Here is a 20,088-nt window from a genome sequence, read left to right on the forward strand (position 1 = left end):
GACAGCACTGCTGATAGCGGCCCGGGTACAGCAGGTGCACCTGTGGTCTCAGCTGCAGTTGCGGTGGATGCAGCGGACAAAGTGGGAAAAGTGGACGGCAGACAATAGCACTGGGGTTGTGGCGTCGTGGCACTGTGGCCCTTAGCAGTGGCCATGGGTCCTCTGCGCCCCTGTGTGTCAAGGAGTTGTGTCGATGGAAGAAGCACCCTGCTTGCCTGATTGCTTCTCCTGCTTCTCTTGGCAGTCCTGGTGGCTGTGCGGCTTGCTCACGGTCGCCTGCCATCTCTTGCCTCCCGCCCACTGCCGAGGCCAACCTGGCCTATTCGCCCTGACCCAGCACGATTTTGGTTTTTGACTCTGCTCCAGCCCCTGCGTGTCCCTCCCATCCCCTTGTCAGTAGATGGGTCAACCAGGGAGTAGAGGTGGCGCAGGAGTGTCATAGGAGCGCTAGTAAGCCTAGAGAAACCCAGAAGAGTCCAGGGTTTCCCTGGCATAATACCTGACAATACGGGACGTGCTGGTGCCGGCAGTTTGGGGGCCCTGGAAATCTGACCTGTGGTGGGAATACGTCCCCCAGGCACATTTGCAGCTGGACTTGTGCTATTAAGCGCCGCTTCCTCCACGCGGGCCCGTCTTCGCCTGACAGAGACTGGGCTGGGCGTCATTATCATCTAAGAAGTAAGTTGGGAACTTATTATTCCGAGACTGATTAGTTTGATTATATACCTTGTTGTTTGCTATCGTGCAACGTTGAGATGGGGAAACGGAAGGCTGTGGATATTCCCACATATGCCAGTGGGCCAAAGAAATCTAGGAAACGGCTCACAAATAAAACAATTATTATACCTAACCAAGGAAGCCATTCCCTAGAAGACATAGATATCCTACTAGAAGAAGTGGAGGCTATATTAAAAGATAACTCCAACTCTTTACCTTTACAACAGGGTCCCCCTGTTACAAAAATACCAGACATATTTAAGAAAAGACAACTGCAACCTAACTCCGCCAAGGATATTGTACGAAAAAGGACTACTGCAACAACTGGGTTGGAATCACCCCTAATACCCTGTAGTGGGTCAGTTACAGTGGAGAACATTACAGGTGACCTCCCAGTAGGGGACAAGGCCCCCCATCTACCCCTGAGCCCTGAGGTTGTGATAATATCTATGATTTCATGCTCTAATCGGTTTGGGCCCCTGGGGAATGATGAAGGACTTTGTAATGTTATTACACATGAATATACTGGGTCATGCACGGAAGGCAATGCTGGTACTAATACACCTCCGGCCTTGGACAGTTCATTGAGACCGCATAACAACCTTGACTTGTCCTCTGTTCACCATAAATTAGATGAGGTGAAGAATTTGGTGCTGTCATTGACCAAATTATTGATGAGGGATCCCAGGATGGCATGTGGTTGCAACTGTCCTCGATCAAGATTGGATGCACCCTATTTGTTATGAGAGGAACATCCACTATTGCAGCTGAATGTAACCCTCGGCTTCAAGTAGATAATCAATCTCTACAACCGAGTTTTATTCCCACCTCTATTCCACCAGCTCCACATATTGAAGGATAACAGGCTTTTCCCGAGGTCATTCAGTATAAACGTGTGACCAATGTTAAAGATCAGGGTTCTGGAAGACTTGGCAGTTTTGGTAAAATAACATCTAATGATAACAATAAGGACCAATTAGGGAAAACTGGCCCACAGGTTCTGAGTGGAGCGGCCACTTCAACAACTCATCATTCAAAGTTACCTTATGATGCTTCACAGTCGGTTGGGATGAAATGGGCTGCACCCAAGAAGCAGGTCCAAGCTTCTGGGAACCAAGGAGAGACATTGTTTTTGGTTAAAGTACCTAAACTGTCTCAAGGGGTTGTGGAAACTCGGGATTCCCTGTTAAACAAGGTTATATATTGGCTGAGAGTCCAGCGGAAATGTCTTTCTGTTATCCGTACAGATATTGTGGAGGTGGACCGACGTTGCCAGCCTGGGTCCAAATTTGATTTTATCTCTATTCGTTTTGTGGACAGATTGTTAGTGAATAATCTTATTGACTTTGAACTGCGAACTTGTCATTTTAGAGAGTCCAGTGAAGTTGGCATTAGACTCAAATCCTCTCCACCCTCCGTAGGCCCACTCACAAATTATGAAGATGCAAATGGTAGGAAGGCTAACATTAGCCGCAGACGTGATCTGACTCTGACAGGAAATAACTTGAATTTAATTCAGGGTACCGACTGACTATCCACAGATACCAAGATAATAACATCTACTTGGAGCTCAGTGGGTGGGCTGGGGGTGTCTAATAACTCTGTCGGCCATGGGGAAGCCCAGTGTCCTGGCTCTGACTAGGTCGCTCATAGTAGGGGTCTGGCGGGTTGGTTTGAGGTTTTGAGTATTGAGTCTGATGACCATGGGGAAGTTCAAGGCTTTGAGCTTAGAGATACGGGAACCAAAGCTGAACTTTCTATTATGTTTTGGAATCTGGCTGGGCTGGGTAGGAAACTGTTGAATCCTGATTGGGCTAATTATATAAAGAAACAGGATATATGTTTATTCCAGGAAACATGGGCTATGGACACCGTTTGCCTGGATGGGTTCCTATCTTACCAAGTGATGGCCCTACCTGTGGATGGAAATAGTGCTCTTGCCAAAGGAGGGTTATTGGTACTTCTTAGTAAGAGATTACAGTGCAGCCATTCGCTTTTAAAAATTGATTCCCCGGATTTGTTAGGTGTGCAGCTGGCATTTAACAGAGGTCTTAAGAGTGTGATAATTAACGTTTACGCAAGGTCTGTGTCGCGGGTACAGGAATCTCAGACTATGGGGGACAGTACAACATTGGCGGTAAAAGCCGCTTACCGCCGTGCAGAAGACCGCCAATACACCGCTGCACGCGCGGAAGTCCGCCACAGCTATTATGACCCACATTTCGGAATCCGCCGAAATTCAGTCACCCACACTAGTCCGCCACACCAAAGGTCAGTGTTAAAATGTCTAAAACAAAACCTCCACCTCCACGCCAACAGAAACACGACCATGCTATCACGACCCACGAATCCACGCGGTGGTCTTTCAACCGCGGTATTCCATTGGCGGTACACACCGTTGCGCTCAAAATACACACACATCTCCAAAACACCGCCACATTGGACAATACAAAATACACACACCTGATACACATACAAACACCACTCCCACACACCCAACACAATATAAAACACACACCCACATCACCCACAAACCCCTACGACAACAATTCTGAAAGAAGGCCAGAGAGACAGCACTGCTTAGACCATCCCACCACACAGAGGCACACAACACCATCACCCACACAACATCCACGCACAAAACACCACATACCACTACACATCACTACACTCATCACCACATACACCACCTCACACATCACACACACCACCCCATGGCACGCCAAAGACACCCCCGCTTTTCCGAAGAGGAGCTCAGGGTCATGGTGGAGGAAATCGTACGGGTAGAGCCACAGCTATTTGGCTCACAGGTGCAGCACACCTCCATAGCCAGGAAGATGGAGCTATGGCGCAGAATAGTCGACAGGGTCAACGCAGTGGGACAACACCCAAGAAATCGGGAGGACATCAGGAAGAGGTGGAACGACCTACGGGGGAAGGTGCGTTCAGCAGTCTCCCGGCACAACATAACGGTACAGCGGACTGGCGGCAGACCCCCACCTCCTCCCCCACAACTAACAACATGGGAGGAGCAAGTCTTGACCATCATGCATCCAGAGGGCCTCGGAGGAGTCGGTGGAGGAATGGACACTGGTAAGTCAAATCTTAACTAACATATCCCCCACCCTACCTGCATGCTATCACACACCCCCACCCTCACCCCCTCACCCATCACTTAAACTCCTCACTAATGTACTAAGAACACAAACCACACATCCCAACACCAAGCCCTGCATGACACAACTAAGCATGGTCACCACTCACCAAAGCATGCTCACTGCACATACCCAGAACAACTCCCTAACCATCATCACACAAGGCCCCACACTGGAATGCTAGCACTGGGGTACACAAAACCCACCCATTGCACACCATGACACACACACATGCAATAATCATGCTCTTATGCCCCTGCAGGATCACGAAGGACCGTCACCACACCGGAGGGTCCAGACATCTCCACTCCACCCACAGAAGAGGCCCACAGTGACGATAGCAGCTCTGCCCTACTGGAGCCTGATGACCAGCCCGGACCATCGTGGGCCTCGGGACAGTCGGTTCCCCTTGCACAGGCACAGCCCAACACTGACCTTCCACCCTCTGGTAACACCAGCACAGCACCCACCCAGCGGGCCCAAACCTCCGTACCCAGGACAGGTCAATCAGCTGTGTGTCCACCACTACAGGGAACCCAGGATAACCCACCACCTCAACAACAACAGGGACCTGGGGGCAGTGGTAGTGGGCACACGGTCCAGGGGACGGAGGCACAGGAACACAGGGGAACTGGGAGGGCTGCTGTGCGACAGGGGGCGGACAGGCCAAGGGAACCCACTCTCCACGAGGCCCTATCCTCCATCATGGGAGCATACCACCACTCCCAGGAGACGATGGCACCGGTCCTGGTCAAGTTTCAGGAGACCCAGCGCCTGCAGGAGGAACAGTATTTGGGGTTCAGGGAGGAGCTCAGGACCATCAGCTCCGCCTTAGGCACCATCGTAGGGGTGCGGAAGGACATACAGCAGACCTTGAGGGACACCGTGGCACTCCAAGGGGCCCCTGACACTAGCCAGGACGGTGAACTGCCCACCACCTCCGCCGGCGCTAGTGGACAGGACGCCCCGCCACAGGACCACCACACCAGCACCCCACCCCCTGCAGACGGACAACCACCACGCAAGCGGTCCCTGAGATCCAGGAACAGGACAGAGCAAGATGGCAAGACCCCCGCCAGGAAATGAGACCACTCTGATTGTCCCCCCACCGTCCCACTTTGTTACCCTGTCCATACTTTAACTGCCCCAGCTCCACTTCCTATGCTCAGATGGGCAGTGCACCTGTGAGACTAATAGACTGGACTCTGCCATGGACATTCCTCCACCATCACCCATCACCATTTAACTACCCCCTCCATTTTTGAGCACTTAAATAAACACCCTTGAACCACAAAACATTCTGGAGTCAGTCTATGATTTTGTAAAATGTATTATCAATGACAGTGTCAAAATGCTTTTTTAGTTGTTAAGGCAACATACCAATGTCACACATCACAAGTCCTTGAAGGATGCATGCAGATGACACACGTTGGTAACCACACCTGTGAAACTGGAATGGAAAGGAACAACTCAGTTACCAAATAATCCCAGTAAATTACACACAGGATAGAGTAAGACGTGTGACAGTGAATGTAATGTTAAAAATGAAAATGTTCTCACCTGTGTGTCACTGGAAATATTGCTGTATGACTGACTCCCTGTTGTCGTTGTCTTCTTCCTCAGCTTCCTCCTCATCACTGTCCACAGGCTCCACAGCTGCCACAACACCGTCATCTGGACCATCCTAATGCAGAAAAGGCACCTGGCGTTGCAAAGCAAGATTGTGAAGCATCGAGCAGGCGATGATGATCTGGCACACCTTCTTCGGTGAGTAGAATAGGGAACCACCTGTCATATGGAGGCACCTGAACCTGGCCTTCAGGAGGCCGAAGGTGTGTTCGATCACCCTCCTAGTCAGCCCATGGGCCTCATTGTAGCGTTCCTCTGCCCTGGTCCTCGGATTCCTCACTGGGGTCAATAGCCAGGACAGGTTGGGGTAACCAGAGTCCCCTAATAGCCACACACGGTGCCTCTGGAGTTGACCCATCATATCAGGGATGCTGCTATTCCGCAGGATGTAGGCGTCATGCACTGAGCCAGGGAACATAGCATTTACCTGCGAGATGTACTGGTCTGCCAAACAGACCATCTGTACATTCACGGAATGATAACTCTTCCGGTTCCTGTACACCTGTTCACTCCTGTGGGGGTGGACCAGAGCTACATGGGTCCCATCAATAGAACCTATGACGTTGGGGATATGTCCAAGGGCATAGAAGTCACCTTTCACTGTAGCCAAATCTTCAACCTCAGGGAAAATGATGTATCTCCTTACGTGTTTCAGCAGGGCACACAACACTCTGGACAGCACGTTGGAAAACATAGGCTGGGACATCCCTGATGCCATGGCCACTGTTGTCTGAAAAGAGCCACTAGCAAGGAAATGGAGCACTGACAGCACCTGCACGTCAGGGGGGTTTCCAGTGGGATGGCGGATTGGTGACATCAGGTCTGGCTCCAACTGGGTACATAGTTCCTGGATTGTGGCACGGTCAAACCTGTAGGTGACGATTAAATGTCGCTCTTCCATTGTCAACAGGTCCACCAGCGGTCGGCACACCGGAGGATTCCGCCATCTTCTCAAATGTCCCTGCTGACGGCGCCTAGGAAGGACAACAGCGAAGATCGAGTCAACTATTTTCAAGGTATGTACCCACAGTTACACAGAACACGACACCAAACGCAAAACCCTTCCTGTATGTGTGTTGAGTGTAGGCCTAGCTATGTGTGATGCAGAAGTAAATGGAGCCATGTGGGCCCCTGAAATGGCGGCTGCCTGACCTCTAAACTGGGACAATGGGATTGTGGGGTAACTGCGTTGGCGTTGCACACCGTCACGGTAGGCGACCGCGGCGCAATGCTGCATTGGTTAACATTGGACCCTATGGATCCCAGGAGCCAATGAGGAAGTGCGCTGGCGGTGATGATACGCACCGCCGCGGACGTCACTGCCATTTTCTATCTGTTCAATCACTAGATACCTGATCTTCGACAGGAGAGGACTACACTGCAAGTGCTGCTGTGACCTCGGTCTGGAAGCGACGATGGCTGCTGCGTCTGGGGAAAGGGTCCCTGCCTTCACTGCTCAGGAGTTGGAGAAACTGGTAGACGGGGTCCTCCCCCAGTACACGCTACTCTACGGTCCTCCAGACCAACAGGTTAGTACACAGGGAGCACGTTGTATGGGCTAGGCCTGGGTGGAGAGGGCTGGTTGGAAGAGGGAAGGGGGCAGAGTTCAGGCAACATTAATGCATGTGAATGTATGTGCCACATGGCTAGGGTAGGGAGGGGGGCCACGCACATTGACGGTGCGGTTGTTAATGACTTCTCTTCTTCCCTTGTGCATGTCATGTAGGTCAGCGCCCACCAGAAGAAGGACATTTGGCGTGCCATCGCCAAGGACGTCCGGACCCTGGGGGTCCACCAGAGACGGGGCACCCACTGCCGTAAACGATGGGAGGACATTCGCCGCTGGAGCAAGAAGACGGCGGAGGCTCAGCTGGGGATGGCCTCCCAACGTGGGAGGGGTGCCTGTCGCCCCATGACCCCCCTGATGTTCAGGATCCTGGCGGTGGCCTACCCTGAGTTGGATGGGCGCTTGAGGGCATCACAGCAGACACAAGGGGGTGAGTACAACTTCATTCTGCGGACTTTGCGCACAGTGGAGGGGTCTGGGTGGGGGAGGAGGCCTGTGGGTGTACCTAGGCCAAGCAGAAATAGGTAGACTAGGCCCCTTCGTAATGCATGCCATGTTGCACCCTACCCCGCCTCAGTAGAGTGCCAAGTACAGGTATACATGCCCTTGTGGCATCCGTGTGTGCAGATGTCCACCATAGCCCTGGCAGACCCTGATGCAGAGGTGTGGCCTGGGACCAGGTTTCAATTCCCGCCTTGGCGGGTCTTGGGCTCAATTTCCATAGACCTGACACGTCGGTGCCAATCTAATCATGGGGTCCCACTCTGTAACTCTGGGCAAAAGCTTGCTTAATCTCCACAACGGCCCCAACAGCGCTAGGGATGCCTGGCTTCACCTTGGGGGTGCCCAGGAGTGGGCACTTCACAGGGAAAGCCAGGAAGGGTTCCACAGCGGTATGTGTAAAAGCGCCAAGATGCCCTCAGGGTAAAAGAGCGCTATACAAGTACGAAGTTTTATAGCCATGTAGGCCAGATCCCAGGAATTGCATCTGTAGAGGCCAGGAGCACGGCGTAGTGCAGGGGGCTGCTGTGTCTGTATTGTCCGCCAACGGTCGCGGTATGCCATGCACTCAACCTGTCTTTCTTCTGTCTTACCCCCACCCCCTTTTTGTGCTCTCCCTGTTCTTTTCTTCATCAGCATCATCAGGCGGAGGTACAGTGGCACCGGAGCACGAGGGAGCTGCATCCCACATGGCCATGGAGGGCCACACCACGGACTCAGAATGCACCAGTGGGACAGAGGGCGAGGGGAGCTTCACGTCGGCCACCGGATCACCAACCAGCGACACGGACTCGTCCGCCGATGGGAGCTCCCTTGTGGTGGCGGCACCATCTGTGCGCCCCACTTCTACAGGTACAGCTGCCACCTCCCCTACCAGCACCGCCCTCCCAGCAGCCCCTCAGCGTTCGCCCCGTGCCCGCTCACCCAGGAGGGTAGGCATCACCTTCGCCCCAGGCACCTCAGGCCCTGCCCAGTCACCCCTGCTGCCCTCAGTGAGGAGGCCATTGACCTCCTCAGGTCACTCACTGTTGGGCAGTCTACCATGGTGAATGCCATCCAGGGTGTAGAAAGGGAGTTGCAACACAGTAATGCATTCCTGGAGGGCATTCATTCTGGTCAGGCTGTCCTTCAGCGAACCCTGCAATCTCTGGCCTCAGCACTGATGGCAGCCATTGTCCCTGTGTCTAGCCTCCCCCCTCCAACCTCCTCCACCCAGACCCAATCCCCTGTACCCCAGCCTATCCCAAGCACACCTACAGACCAGCATGCACACACCTCAACACACAAAAGTAGGTCAGGTAAACATAGGCACCACACAACCCACAGGCACACACGCAAGCATCACCCACGTGCAGACACTGCAACATCCACTGCCTCCACTGTGTCCCCCTCCTCGTCGTCTCCCTCCTCCCTCCCAGTGTCATCTACACTCTCACCTGCATGCACAACATCTACAGGCACTAGGACTCGCAGCAGTACACCCAGCACCACACACCGCTCACCTGCACTCACCACCTCCACTCCCATTTACACTTCCCCTGTGTCCTCTCCCAGTGTGTCTGTGACGCCCCCTCCCAAAGTACACAAAGGCGGGCACCCACACACCCAACATCCATCCACCTCACGACAGCCTCCAGTACCTGCACCTGCACCCAAAACACCTAAAGTGACACCCCCTGCAATCACCTCCTCTTCCTCCAATCCCAGACCCCCTCCAACTACCCACCCCAGTGTTCGTCAGAAACTGTCCCTGTGTAAAGTTGACCTTTTTGCCCCCCCCTCCAATTCATCAGTCCCGTCGTAGCGCCTCAGCCAAAAAGTCTGCAATACCAGTGGTGCCTGTTCAAGGTGTGTGGAGTGCACCGGCCACCAGGGCAGGCAGTGTGACCCGGAGCCAAGGCACTGGCAGCCCACCCCCTGTAAAGGCTCTGAAATTGGAAACTGGGCGACGGGACCCTGTGAAGACTCCTGGAGGCAAAACAACTCACAGGGGTTCCAGGGGGATTGCAGAGTCAGCTGTGACTCCTCCAAAGGTGGGGAAGGGCCAGAGGAAGTCTGCACAGCCTAGTGTGAGCAGCACAGCGGAGAAGGGCGGCATCCTTCCCGGCGGTCGGGACGCCACCGCCATCACCGTCGTCACTGGTCAGGAGACCACCGCCAGAGTCATTGCCCAGGAGGGCCCAAGTATCGTCACTGGTCAGGAGACCACCGCCGGAGTCAGTGCCCAGGAGGGCCCAAGTATCGTCACTGGTCAGGAGACCACCGCCACCGCCGGAGTCAGTGCCCAGGAGGGCCCAAGCATCGTCACTGGTCAGGAGACCACCGCCGGAGTCATTGCCCAGGAGGGCCCAAGTATCGTCACTGGTCAGGAGACCACCGCCAGAGTCATTGCCCTGGAGGGCCCAAGTATGGTCACTGGTCAGGAGACCACCGCCAGAGTCAGTGCCCAGGAGGGCCCAAGTATCGTCACTGGTCAGGAGACCACCGCCGGAGTCAGTGCCCAGGAGGGCCCAAGTATCGTCACTGGTCAGGAGACCACCGCCGGAGTCAGTGCCCAGGAGGGCCCAAGTATCGTCACAGGTCAGGAGACCACCACCGGAGTCAGTGCCCAGGAGGGCCCCGGCTGCCACAGCCCCGCTGGGCAATGAGGGAACGTCATGCCACCCACCAATGCCCAGTCCAGAGAACATCATGCCACACACCAGTGCCCAGTCCAGAACCGCCATGGCAAAGCACCACTGAACAGTCCAGAACCGCCATGGCAAAGCACCGCTGAACAGGGCATACACCGCCATGGCAAAGCACCGCTGAACAGTCCAGAGACCGCCATGGCAAAGTACCGCTTAACAGTCCAGAACCGCCATGGCAAAGCACCGCTGAACAGGGCATGCACCGCCATAGCAAAGCACCGCTGAACAGGGCATGCACCGCCATGGCAAAGCACCGCTGAACAGTCCAGAACCGCCATGGCAAAGCACTGCTGAATAGTCCAGAACCGCCATGGCAAAGCCCCGCTGAACAGGGCATGCACCGCCATGGCAAAGCACTGCTGAACAGTCCAGAGACCGCCATGGCAAAGCACCGCTGAACAGTCCAGAACCGCCATGGCAAAGCACCGCTGAACAGGGCATGCACCGCCATAACAAAGCACTGCTGAACAGTCCAGAACCGCCATGGCAAAGCACCACTGAACAGGGCATGCACCGCCATAGCAAAGCACCGCTGAACAGTCCAGAACCGCCATGGCAAAGCACCGTTGAACAGTCCAGAACCGGCATGGCAAAGCACCGCTGAACAGTCCAGAACCGCCATGGCAAAGCACCGCTGAACGGGGCATGAACCGCCATAGCAAAGCACCGCTGAACAGTCCAGAACCGCCATGGCAAAGCACCGCTGAACAGTCCAGAACCGCCATGGCAAAGCACCGCTGAACAGGGCATGCACCGGGGAAGAATGAAAAGGCCGCCACATCAAGCATCGTTATCCCATGTGCAGGTGGGACAGTGACGGGACAGGAACTTCCACGGGGAGACTAATCCAGTCTGGGCACCAGTCCCCCTCCAGAACCAGTGGAGGCTGTTATCTACTTTGGAAACTGTGGTTTGCACACCCCAGGATGGAATAGTGGGCATGCCACCCACTTTAGAGACTTGAGAGACTGTGGCTTTGCACTCCCCAGGATTGAACAGTGGGCAAGCCACCCACTGTAGAGACTTGAGAGACTGTGGCTTTGCACTCCCCAGGATTGAACAGTGGGCAACCCACCCACTGTAGAGACTTGAGAGACTGTGGCTTTGCACTCCCCAGGATGCAGCAGTGGGCAAGCCACCCACTGTAGAGACTTGAGAGACTGTGGCTTTGCACTCCCCAGGATTGAACAGTGGACAAGCCACCCACAGTAGAGACTTGAGAGACTGTGGCTTTGCACTCCCCAGGATTGAACAGTGGGCAACCCACCCACTGTAGAGACTTGAGAGACTGTGGCTTTGCACTTCCCAGGATGGTCCAGTGGGCAACCCATCCACGGTAGAGACTTGAGAGACTGTGGCTTTGCACTCCCCAGGATTGAACAGTGGGAAACCCACCCACTGTAGAGACTTGAGAGACTGTGGCTTTGCACTCCCCAGGATACATCAATGGGCATGGAGCCCCCTCGTGGATCTGGCTTTGCACTCCTCCGGCTGAGGTGCCCCCCCTTCCCTTCCCCCTGAGGTGCCTGTAGTATTTCTATCTGATGCCCCGGCAGTGTTCTCTCCGTGTGTGAACAGGTATCTATTGTGGGCCTCGCCCATGCATTTTTGGACTAGTGGTGCACGGACATTTCTATGTGCATGTCTGAACTACTTCTCTGAATGTATATACTTTTGTATGATTTTCTAATATATCTGTATATTTTTGAGACATGTATATTGATACATTACAATGTTTGGACTGATTTTGTTTTGTCTTTGCATTCTTCCGGGGGGGTTGTGGGTTGTTACTGTGATTTTGGACATGCATTGGTGTGTGTGTTGTAATATGCGAGGGTGGGGTGGGGGTGTTGCGTGTGTGTCCCCTAACTTTTGCCTCCCCTATGTCATAGGTGCAGTACTCACCGTTGTAGTCGCCGGCGCAGGCGTTGGTCTTTGTAGATGAGTAGGAATACAAGGGCCGGTAGGATTTGGAGTTCCGGATCCATGCTATCCTCCTTCCTCGTGGGATGTGTTCAGGTGAGCGTTTTCCCATTGCAAAAGCTGTTTCCGCTGTGTTTTTATCCACGGAGAATCCGCCCCGGAAAAGGTGGCGGATTGGCGGGTTGTGATACTATGGGCGGTACATTGTCCTCCGCCTGTCTGTTGGCGGTGACTGCTGCGCTGCTTGTCTGTACCGCCTTGGCGGGCGGTGTGTTAAAGTGGCTGTCTTTGTTGGCGGTTTCCGCCAGGGTCATAATTCCCTTTTTTTGTCCGCCGGCCTGTTTGCGGTATTACCGCACCTTTAACACCGTCCGCCAGGGTTGTAATGACCCCCAAAAACTCGGTTATTTTAATATTTAGATACCCTGCCACCCAATACTAAGGTAGTAGTTGCAGGAGATATGAACTGCACATTCGAACCCTCCTATTTAAGTAGTGACTTAGCTGATGAAGAGGACAAGCAATGGGGTATTTCTCGTTTGGTTAATGAGCAATTTTGTAGTCGTTCTTGAGATGACTTCATTGTGTCTCAAGTATGGTCTAAGGGCCTGTAATGGTCGAACATCTTCCAATCCAGACATTGCATTTACCTTTAAACAACGGGAATCGTCTAGTGTTATTTATTATTTTCTACTGGACGTCAGGTTCTGGCCAATGTTGGAGGATATGAAGTGGAATATCGCCATGAAAGTGATCATAATCCTCTGCTTCTTATTTTATGTAGTGTTGATTTCAGGAGGTCTCTGAATACCCATCATACTGTTGTCCCCGAGCCACAATTGAACAGTAGTTTTACTCGTGTTAGCTGGCCAAAAGTTCTGTCCAACCCATATACGATCAGGGAGATTTATAAATTGTTCATTGGTATTATGGCAGATTATGAGGGACACAAGGTTGCTGACATTCCAATTCTTACCATCCATGAGGTATTAATATATAAGATACAAAACTTTTTTTTTTTTTACAAAAGAACTTCCACTAAATCATTTGGTCACACATTAAAGAATAAAGAATAGTTTAACAAAGATTGTTCAAAGGCCAAATACCTATTGAAACAAACTATTGTGCCCCACTCTCAGGGGGCGATTAGAACAGCCAGATCAGCCTATTATAAAACCATAGCACAGGCCAAGAAAGGTCTGGACGAATTAACTTGGCAGAACATATCGAATGCTGCCAGATTGAACAATAACATGTCCTTTTGGAAAGTACTATCTGATAGACAGAGAGGGGGCAAAAATATAATTTGCACACACATTCAACTTGAGAGCTGAGTCAACCATTTTCCTAAACTTTATGCTATGCCATGTGATCCTTCTCCTTGTAATTTCCATTCCCAACAGCTTGCTGTAGTGAATCCAACATTCGGCAATCTGGGGTTGGACGCGTGTAAACAAGATGACTACATAGTCTTTACCTTAGAGGAGACATTAGCCGTAATTAATTCTTTGAAATCCTCCAAAGCTCCTGGCCCAGATAAGATACCAGGGGACCTATATAAGTCTGAGTCGGTGATTTGGTCTAGTTATATAAACATCTTTTTCAAAGACAAACAAAGCGGCTCAGTTAATGGCGCTGCGCTCCAAACGCCGGTGCTCAAACCAAGGGCAAGCCGATCCCTCAATGAAATATTCCAAAACAACGTTCGGTTGAGCACTCCACCAAGAATGGTAATTCAATTATTTATTTACTGTGAAAAAAGAAAAGAACAACGCGTTTCGACCATTACGATCTTTGTCAAGTTCAAACAGTTCATGATTCCATTCCCATTCTATTTATAGCCAATTACATTTATACTCAAGCAATGCAAGCTGGTACTCGTAGTATTAACTAAGCAAAGGAGGAAAGGAAAAACGAAAAGTGCCAAACTACAAAACATTTACCAGCTGAAATCAGCAAAGGAACATATATCTATTTCCTGCATACTCTTTGACATAAATCTAATTATAATAAAAACTAAAAATTAAAAATTTAGAAATTAAAAATTTAAAAGTTTAATACTTCTGCTGTCGCATGCAATGTTGACTCATTATCCACATCAATTAATCAATACTCAAAACCTTTTCATATAAATCTAAGTCTCCCAAAATTATAGTAAATTAGGTGTTATTACATGCTATTCCTTATGTGTTAGAACATCGTACAATATGTACAGAAATACTTACTAACCACAGTAGCTAATTCATCATCAAAATTTCTCAAAATTCCAATATTACATTGATATATTTTATAAATGTACATGAAGTTCCTCATCGTAATTCATTCCATACGGAATTCTCGTTCGCATTTGAATTATGTACCTAGACTCCATCTGTCGTAACTTTTTAGTACGGTCACCTCCTCTTTCCTGGTCTGGAATGTGATCTATTCCATAATATCTCAAACTTCTCCAATCATTCAATGTATGTGTCTGCATATGTTTTGCTGTAGCATAAGTCATGTCTTTATTGGTTATTGCTCTCATGTGTTCTAATATTCTTTTCTTAAGTTTGCAAATGGTACTCCCAATGTATTTATGACCACAATGGCATTCAATAATATAAATTACAAATTTGGTATTGCAAGTGATTCTGTATTTAATTTTCCTCACTTGCCCATTTGCAAATAGAATATTTTTCATAGATTGACCTATTTTACACGCTTTACAGCTATTACACTTGAAAAAACCTTTTTGTTCCACTTCCAACCAATTTGAGTCTTTATTAAGAGTGAAGTGACTTCTCACCACTAAGTCTCTGATACTGGGTGCCTTTCTAAATGAAAACTGAGGTTTGGAACCCACTAATGGCCCCAAATCCCGATCCTTTTCAATTATTTTCCAATGTTTCTCAATTATGTTCTTTATACAGCCGCTTTCTTTTGTGTATTTAATAATCATTCTCACTGGTTCCTTCAGATTAGATTCTTTTTTCTTAAATAAAATTTCCTCTCGTTTTTTTGATTTGATTAAGGTCATATTTTTCTTTAATATGTTTTCATTGTATCCTCGATTCTTAAACCTTTCATAAGTTTCTAAACATTTTATGGATAACTCTTTATCATTAGAACAGATTCTCCTCATTCTAAGAAATTCTCCCATGGGTATACTCCTCATCAAGGGTTTAGGATGGAAGCTTTGACCGTGTAATACACTTTGCGAAGAAACAGCTTGCAATAGGTGAGAAGTCATTTCACTCTTAATAAAGACTCAAATTGGTTGGAAGTGGAACAAAAAGGTTTTTTCAAGTGTAATAGCTGTAAAGCGTGTAAAATAGGTCAATCTATGAAAAATATTCTATTTGCAAATGGGCAAGTGAGGAAAATTAAATACAGAATCACTTGCAATACCAAAATTGTAATTTATATTATTGAATGCCATTGTGGTCATAAATACATTGGGAGTACCATTTGCAAACTTAAGAAAAGAATATTAGAACACATGAGAGCAATAACCAATAAAGACATGACTTATGCTACAGCAAAACATATGCAGACACATACATTGAATGATTGGAGAAGTTTGAGATATTATGGAATAGATCACATTCCAGACCAGGAAAGAGGAGGTGACCGTACTAAAAAGTTACGACAGCTGGAGTCTAGGTACATAATTCAAATGCGAACGAGAATTCCGTATGGAATGAATTACGATGAGGAACTTCATGTACATTTATAAAATATATCAATGTAATATTGGAATTTGGAGAAATTTTGATGATGAATTAGCTACTGTGGTTAGTAAGTATTTCTTTACATATTGTACGATGTTCTAACACATAAGGAATAGCATGTAATAACACCTAATTTACTATAATTTTGGGAGACTTAGATTTATATGAAAAGGTTTTGAGTATTGATTAATTGATGTGGATAATGAGTCAACATTGCATGCGACAGCAGAAGTACTAAACTTTTAAATTTTTTATTTCTAAATTTTTAATTTTTAGTTTTTATTATAATTAGATTTATGTCAAAGAGTATGCAGGAAATAGATATATGTTCCTTTGCTGATTTCAGCTGGTAAATGTTTTGTAGTTTGGCACTTTTCGTTTTTCCTTTCCTCCTTTGCTTAGTTAATACTACGAGTCCCAGCTTGCATTGCTTGAGTATAAATGTAATTGGCTATAAATAGAATGGGAATGGAATCATGAACTGTTTGAACTTGACAAAGACCGTAATGGTCGAAACGCGTTGTTCTTTTCTTTTTTCACAGTAAATAAATAATTGAATTACCATTCTTGGTGGAGTGCTCAACCGAACGTTGTTTTGTTATATAAACATCTTATGCAACGCAATAGCAGCAGGGGGCTTAATACCCAGTATGTGGAAAGGGGCAGAAACAGTTCCTACCTATAAAAAGGGAGTGGTGAGTTCACCTGGCAACTATAGACCGATTAGCCTTATTGATAATCTTCCAAAAATTTTGCTAAACAACTTCTGGGAAGGCTTACAGATTGGGTTGATTCCTGTTACGAGATGTCCCCACTTCAGGCAGTCTTTTGCCCCAAAACTAGCACTATGGATCAGGTCGTTAGGTTGGCACTCCTATATTGGAAATATGTAACGCTTGCCAAACAAAAGTTGTATGTTGCCTTCGTAGACCTACGGTCTGCGTTTGATATGGTCCCTAGAAGGAAATTATGGGATGTTTTATATAAAATTGGTACTCCACCAAACATAATCCACCTCTTACAAAGATTACATGAGGACACATACGCTCAGGTGAGGTGGGGCAACCAGGGTGAATTGACAGACCATATTGCTATTCAACGGGGGGTTCATCAAGGGTGTGTTTTGGCACCCACCTTATTTACTTTATATATAAATGAGGTGGTACAAGCTGTGTCCTTTTGCCAAAACGATACTCCATCCTTGAATAATCAGAAGATTCCTATGTTGCTTTTTGCAGATGACTCTCTCCTTATTTCTAAGACCCCCATGGGTCTCCACATCCTGGTGGATAAGTTCACGACCTTTTGACATGATTATGTGCTAGAACTAAATGCTGGTAAGACCAAATTATTGGTATTTAGATCTCGTTCAGCTAACAGATGTACTATCACTCTGGCTGGGGCTCCTCTGGGGGAGATAAATTCAATAGATTACCTGGGTGTGAGGATCTCTAACAAACTGCTTTGGGAAGATCAGCTCAACAAGAGTGTATCCCTTCTCCAACATAGATCTGGGGCCGTTCTGCATTTTTATAAGAGCATAACTACAAAAGCGGTTTCTCCGGCCATTAAGATATGTATAGCCAAAGCACAGAACGCTGCTACTTATGGCGCTGAAGTGTGGGGCTCTTGTAAGACTTTTAAATTGGCAGTGGGTGAGAACAATTTTGCCAGAGCATTACTCGCGTGTCCGGACAGTACCCCCTTGATACCCATTTTTTGGATCTTGGTTTCAATCGCATCTCTGACATGATAGCTTTGAAACCACTACTCTTTTGGGTAAGAATTTGGACGTCTCCCCAGCTTGTTAGCTACAGGGACTCTCTTTCTGATTTTTGAAACAGACCCAATGTGACATCAATTCCATGGTTCAGGCATGTTTTCGAATGGTTTTGTACCCTGGGCCATAGGAATTATTGGGAGAACCCACAGGATTTAGAGAAGGCCCATAAATTGTTTTTGAAAAAAGCATATTGGTCTCTTGTCAGAAATAATTACATCCTTGGTTTATCACATGGACGATTGACCAATACCTTTCTTGGTTTTAAATGGTACCCTGAGTTCGAGTCCTTTTTAGATCTCATCACCAATATTTTGGGGAAGAGTTTGTATGTTAGTTTCCGCAATTAATGTTTACCGCTACTGGCTTTTGTTAATAGCCGGAGGCTATCGACGGAAACTAGATTATGCCCATGTTTTAAAACTGTTCCGGAAACAGTTGAACATTTTATGCTCTTCTGTTCAGCGTACACCCTTCCTCGTCGCAAGTGGATTCGCCCAGCTTGTCAGACGTTGGGTTTTAGGCAATTTGTCACAGTTCTTAGGGTTTTAAAGAGCGATTCTTCTGTTACTCTGATTCATACAGTTAGCAAGTTTCTTGAGGCCGTGTGGTCTATACGAATGCAGTTTTAAAAAACTGCTGTAGTTTTAATTTAGGTATGCTCTGGGTAATGCACTTATAGATTTTATTGGTTCTTATTGTTAATAATGAATGATGTTTTTATTGTTGTTACATATTTTTGGGGGATTTTACTGTACATGTATTTATATGAATTATGTGTTTTCTTTTTGCTTTGATGGTTTATGACCGAATAAAGCTTGTGTTAAATGTGACATGACAGTTCACCTCAGATACCTAGTGAGTACTCAGCCATGGTAGATGTCACACAATGAATCTGCACAATGCACAATGGTGTCCTAGTGGGAACACAGTATGTGTGTCATAGTCAGTGCTTAATTTGTGCTTGTTGTTTCCGGTGAAGAGCACTGGCACTTAGTTTTGAGGGCCGACACTTATTTTTCTGCCTCAAGTATTTACTGCGAGCAAAAGACACATATGGGAAAGACGGAGGAAGAGAAAAATGAAAAAGCATCACAATGGGAGAAACCAGAAAGCTGCAAGAGTGAGCTGAAGGGGCAGGGAGTGGCTTTCAATGGATTGAAGAGGCACGAGATGGCTTTAGGATTATGCTGCCTCAGCATTCTGGGTTTACACATTTAATTACAGCAGCCACATTTTTAAGAGGAGGGCTTTGGGCACCAGCACATTTTTACTTACAAATTAAGCACAGGTCTTAGTCCTGTAGCTAGATGTTGTGCATGTGCTTCGACTCAGCCATCTTACTTTCCAACCCAGGTCAGTCTATTTCTGACTTGGGATATTTGTTCTGTGGTAGTTAGGAATGGTCACTCAGCTGTAGCTGTGTTTTGCTTTGTTTGCTATTGGGAGTGTGCCATTGCATTGCTGTCATTGCCATGTACTGGTCCTCACTAGAACAATCTAGATGGTGTAGCTAGGACTTCAGTTGTACATGCATTAAATGTGATGCTTTGTGCACATTTCAGGTTTTCGCAATGATGGGTTAGTGCATTCTGGGAGTCGTAGTGCTATGATCAGCCAGTAGTTAACATGCCATTGCCAAGGGCTATGTGGGCAGTTGAGCAGAGTGGAGTGGTGGCATGCAGCAGAAGGGCATTAGGTGATTAGGTGGGAGGTGTAGTGGTACATTTACTCAATTAGGGAGTATTTGGGTGGTGAGGTAGCATGCAGGACAAGACAAATGTGTGACATAACTGTAGTGGGTACTTACTAGACTCCAGTCCCCCCAGGCATTCCAGTCAGGCTCTCAGGATTCAGTATGTCCATGATCTTCTCCTCCTGTGAACTGTGGGGGACGAGGTGGGGATCCACTGCCAGTCTTCTGCATGGCTATCTGGTAGTGTGATGCCATGGAACACACCTTCCCCCATAGGTCATTCCACCTACTCCTGATGTCCTCCCTTGTGCGTGGATGGCTTCCTACTGAGTTGACCCTGTCCACTATCATTTGCCACAAGTCCATTTTCCTGCCAATCAATGTTTGTTGGACCTGTGCTCCAAACATTTGCATCTATACCCTGACAATTTCATCCACCATGACCCTCAACTTGTCATCTGTGAAAAGTGGGTGTTTTTGTGGGGACATACTAGTGGTTGTGTTCATGGTGTGTGGGGGAGTTGTGAGTGTAAGGGTGCAAGTGTTGGGTAATTGGTGAGGTGTGGGTGGTGCATTGTGAGGGTGGGACAGTTGTGGCAGGTTGTATGTTCTAGTGATGTGTGTACTGTGTTAGTTGTGCTGATGTGGGGTGTGTGCTGAGTGTGATGTGTATGTGTGCTTATTGTGTAAAGATGCTAGCTCTATAATATTGTGTACTCT

The sequence above is a fragment of the Pleurodeles waltl genome, chromosome 10 (assembly GCF_031143425.1).
Source record: "Pleurodeles waltl isolate 20211129_DDA chromosome 10, aPleWal1.hap1.20221129, whole genome shotgun sequence".
Taxonomy (NCBI): domain Eukaryota; kingdom Metazoa; phylum Chordata; class Amphibia; order Caudata; family Salamandridae; genus Pleurodeles; species Pleurodeles waltl.